General features: G+C 42.6%; 1 non-coding gene across 1 annotated transcript; it reads left to right on the plus strand.

Moving 5' to 3' along the window:
* Positions 1–4,966: 4,966 nt before the first annotated feature.
* On the plus strand, positions 4,967–5,073 carry LOC130297136 (U6 spliceosomal RNA). Its single transcript, XR_008849416.1, has one exon. It is a non-coding gene; the product is annotated as a U6 spliceosomal RNA (small nuclear RNA).
* The last annotated feature ends 307 nt before the right edge of the window (positions 5,074–5,380 follow it).

Raw genomic sequence — 5,380 nt, forward strand, 5'->3', positions numbered from 1 at the left:
AGGCTGGACAAAGCTCATTGGCCGGCAAACCTGTAAGTCCTGACCCAGTGAACTCTGGGTACATCACATGATCCTGTAAGGTCCTTAAACCATAGTACAATCATAATTAAAGGCACGTGACCTGCTAAGGTCCTTTACATAATATTTCCTATACATTAAATATATATATATGAACACAATTTACATGAGGCGACCAGGGGTAAGCCCTGCAAGAGTGCCCTATGAGAGTGAAGGAACTCTGGCTGAGGGGACTTTAGACAGGGACAGGACCAAGTCCTGTACCGGGACACCACATTTAAAAATGAAAAGTGAAAGAAGCGATCTGATTGGTTGTTATGGGCAACTGGTCAATTTTCCTCTGCACAAGTTTTCATACATGTCCCCCAATGTGTATTACTATTATGATAATAGACTTACCTCCCAACCGTCCCGGATCTGACGTGTCCTGTTTCTGTGATTTCCTGTGATGCACGGAGCCTCAGTGTGATCACAACTCACAGTACAGAGCGAAGCCCCAGGAGATCATGGAGTGTCTGCTCTATTATGTCATCTCCCCTGAGCTAAGAGGAAGCACTCATTGGTCCTGCAGCCTGGGAAAGGCACCTGCATCAACCAATCAGAGGCTTCCTGTTACAGGGGGCAGGGGGAGATGCTGCAGATGGATCAGCTACTTAACCCCTAAAGTAATTTTTTTTCTTATTCAAAATCTTTATTAATTTTCAATAATTTTCAATAAACAAAAAAACAATAACAAGGCACGACAGTGACAGAGGCACAAGGTGTTAAGCATGGCCTCAATGCAAGATAAAAAAACAGAATAAGTCATAAAGACCGTGCATGGCAGAAAGTGCGGTCAGCATTAGGGAGTCCGTTACTCGCGCAACAGACAGGAAGGACATCATGTCAAAGCAATCAGTATACTCAACAAGGAACACCAACTTAGAATATGTAATAACCACATCAATGCTAAAGCGGCAAGGTTCAGAAGGGAAAGAATAGAGGGATATAGATAAAAAGTGAAGAACAGAAAAATAAGAGGGTATGTAAAACACAGAAACAGGCAGACATGACAACATACAGAGACAAGGGTCTTACAGACAGACAAGAAACAACAAGGGAAGTAGGGCGGGAAGGTTACCAAGACAGACGAGAGAAAGCGTAGCCAAAAAAGGGTCATGGCGTCACAGAGGATCCCAAGGCCAATAGGTCACGGTACTCAGAGGTAGACTGGAAGGATGACCAATCATACCACGTTTTGGTACATCTTTCATTTTCTGCAGGGGTCAAGGCAATTAACTCCTCCATGTGCTGAAAATAATTCACCTCTGCAAGCCATTCCCCAACAGTCGGGGGCGTGGAAGACCTCCATTTACGGGGAATAACTGACTTAGCAGCCTGCAGAAAATAGCGTAAGAGAGATTTCCGGAAGGAAGTAGCAGAAATGTCAAACATGAAGAGCAGGACTGCCTCAGGGGAATCCGGAACAGTCACACCGGTGATATCGTGAGTGATAGAGCGTACTGAAGTCCAGAATGGACGCAGTGAGGGACAACCCCACCAGATGTGCAACATCGTATCAGTCGCTTGTCCACAACGCCAACAAAGGTCAGAGACTGACGGGTACCATCGATGCAACTGCTCCGGAGTCCTATACCAGCAGGAGAGTATTTTGCAGTTCGTCTCTTGTGATCTGTTAGGTATGATTGACTTATGTGAAAGGTGAAAGCATTTCTGCCATTGCTCCGGGGAGAACTGAGAGCCGAGGTCCGCCTCCCAAGCGCTACAGAAGGAGGGCAAAGAAGAGGTGTGTTGAGTAAGCAACAATCTCTACAGAAACCCTATGGTGTGGGGGGGGCAAGGAGGGGGCCATGCAAAGTCCCTCAAAGGGAGTTAACTCCCGATGCAGGCGGGCCGAGCGTGACACCGAAGAGTAGAAATGTTTTAGTTGTATGTATTCAAAAGGCTTACGGGGATGGGGAGGTTCAACTGGACGTATGTCAGCAAGGGGCAATAAGCCCTAAGAAGACAACACGTGAAAAAAACGGAGTGGGTCAGATTTGGAGCTCCCCACAGCTTGAAGAGTTTTTAAATGATCTTAATACCAACACATGGGGACTTCATTTTACTCATAATATCTTTCACAATAATGCAGAATTCCTAGATGTTGTCGTATTTCATGACGAAGCCAATAGACTAAGCACTCGCACTTTTTTCAAGGAGGTAGATAGCAATAGCTATTTGGACTTTTCTAGCTCCCATTACAAAAAATGGATTTCTAACATCCCGTAAGGTCAGTTCAAGCGAATTAGACGGAACTGCTCTTCTTTGGAAGATTTCAAACTCCAGAGCAACACTCTTAAAACTCGCTTTAAAGCGAAGAAATATCCTAAGGCCATTATAGAGTCGGCATACAAGAAGGCCAGCTTACAGACACAAGCCGAATGTCTATCTAAAACAACACGCAACAATTCCAAAAACTATGACTGGTCCTCCAATTTTATTACCACCTTCACACGGGAACATACGCAGGTTAAGGAAATTCTATCCAAACACTGGCCGATCCTATTAAAAGATCCCTACCTATGTGACATTCTACCCCACAAACCCTCGGTCACTTTTAGACGTGGGCGCACTGTTATGGACATGAAAATGACATACATTTTATTTGCTATATTTTGTGATTCTAGTCCAAGAGGGCCGCATGGAGTTTAGATAAAAGAAAAGATGGAGGATCATCTTTATAGTAGGGGTCTCCACGGCATGCTTACAGGGGCTTTTGTAACATTAGACAGACCACCTGGGGGCTGGCTGGGGGGCGGAGAACATCTAAAAAAGCCCATTCAAAGGGGACCAAGCTCTCTTTCTATTGCGGGGCTGGATACCAACACACCTGGCCATTCAACTTCCTGTTTTGGCCTGAATCTTGAAACAAAGGACTGCAGCCTGCTCCCATGCCTGTCTTTGTTGCTCATACTTGCTGTAAAGGGTCCCCGAAGCTAAGTATTTTTCAGTATTATATTCTCTGTGTGTTTCATTTAGTATAGTTGTATATTTTAAGGAAAATCCACCTAAATAGCCAACGGATAGTGTTTTCTACTATAATCGTTGTATATGTGTCTACTTACACTGCAGATTTAAGTTTCTAGCTATTTGTAAAATCTTTTTCTCTTTTCTTTCTTAGTTAGAGTGTGTTTTAGTTAGCTGTATATTAAAACATCTTTATTTCTGCCAGTATTTGGGTGTGTAGTGTTAATTTGTGCATTGGATATTAGGATATAACTCTTCCAAAATTCCTAAATAGGTTGGTCTGTGGGGAGTTTATGAATGCATTTGGTCTCCGGTAGTACTGCTCAGTTAAGTGTCTATGCACCTGGTCTGTGAACATATTGTATTCACAACACCGCACGGTGGCAGACATTTTTGTCGGACATTTTGTGTCCCAGATGCATGGTCTGCAGATTTTAACTGGTCGTGGACCCTTGGAGCCAGATATAATTCAACCCCAAAGCCACGAACCACAACAAATGGCGACGAGGATGGGATTTTGCAGAAGTTATGAATATTAGTAACCAATTGACCATATTAACTAATTTTCCTAACAATTATAGCTTATTTATGAAACTTCTATATAAAGGAATATTTTTCTGATTATTAACTTTGTAGTCTTCAAAGGGCTTTTAAACTAAAAGGGTGATTTGTATGTTGGCCTGTACTTCCTGCTTCCGTTTTATACATAGCTGGGGGCCATTTTTAGGGACAAAGAAAGCACATGGTCGGGGGAGGGGCATGTTTTTTTGTACTCTTATACAATAGGTTAATCTGTTTAGATGTGGTTATCTCGTGTAGCACTGTACTAGTTTTACAGGATCCTAATAGACTGTTGCTTTGTGTTCCTTGTTTTAAGGGTAACTTGAATATCATACATGATAGTTATTTAGTGATTTGTCACTGGTAATTAATAGCATTGCTTTTCTAGGTAATGGATGGTTGTATTGCATACATGATAGTTATTAGACACAGACTGTAAAGCATATTGAAAGTCTCCTGTTGTACATGTGTTGTTAGATTGTGAGTGTACCCTTAGTTGTGTGAGCTGTAACTCTACAATATATATTTTCAGTGCTTCACTAGTGAGAGGGCATACACACTTGTGCGAGATACCCCCAGTGTAGCCTGTATGTGTTAGTGGTACAATAAGGCTTACTGCAAACACTGCACACACTGGCTATAACACTGCACACACTGATCTTTCACATTGATCACTGGTTTCTCATAGGAAACCAGTGATCAATGATTCTGCCGCTTGACTGCTATTGCCTGGATCTCAGGCACGGAGCAGTCATTCGACGATCGGACAGCATGGAGGCAGGTAGGGATCCTCCGACTGTCATGTAAGCTGTTCGGGATGCCGCGATTTTGCCGCGGCGATCGCGAGCAGCTCCCTGAGCTAACCGGCATTAGTTTACTTTCACTTTAGATGCAGCATTCAACTTTGAACGCCGCGTCTAAAAGGTTAATAGCGTGCGGTACCGCGATTACTGCCGCGCGCTATTAGCCACGGGTCCTGGCCATTGCTAGGTGCCAGGCCCGACCCGCTATGACGAGGGGCCACGCCGTGGCCCCACGTTATAGAATGGGAGCTGACCCATGGCATACATGTATGCCATGGATCGGGAAGGGGTTAAAGGTGTACTCCACCCCTAGAAATCTTATCCCCTATTAACGCATGCCTACACTCACTTCCTACACAGAAGGTAAATGGGACATCTTTAAATCAACTCTAAATAACTATACATCTAAATATATTAAAGGGGAACAAATATAAACGATTAAAACTAAATCCTACATGGCTGACACATGATGTTAAAAGAGCAATGAACAACAAAAAAATTGCCTTCAAAAAATACAAATCTGATGGGTCAGCGATAACATTTAAACAGTACAAAGAGCTTAATAAAATCTGTAAGTGCTTGCTTTGGCAGCACATATACTAAAATTGGAACGATACAGAGAAGATTAGCATGGCCCCTGCGCAAGGATGACACGCAAATTCGTGAAGCGTTCCATATTTTTTCGTGGACATTATAGAAATGAACCTACAACTTGAGCTCTAAGAGGACATTTTATTGGATCATAAGTATGCTGAGATTATCTGCTTAGATGAGGGGTATTCGAGGTATTCGACAGGAGAAGAGTAGTTTCCCTGTTTACAGTTACCATTAGGGTATAGATTATCCAAAATGTTTCTTTAGTCAAACAGGAGTTACTATTAGAATTACAATAAGTATTTAAGGCCAAAAAATATATAATTACAAATGTTTTTCTAGTAAATAACCGCTTAATTTATGATACCCAATATCTGGCTTAACCATGCAGAATT

This window comes from Hyla sarda, chromosome 12, assembly GCF_029499605.1.
Source record: "Hyla sarda isolate aHylSar1 chromosome 12, aHylSar1.hap1, whole genome shotgun sequence".
Classification (NCBI taxonomy): Eukaryota; Metazoa; Chordata; class Amphibia; order Anura; family Hylidae; genus Hyla; species Hyla sarda.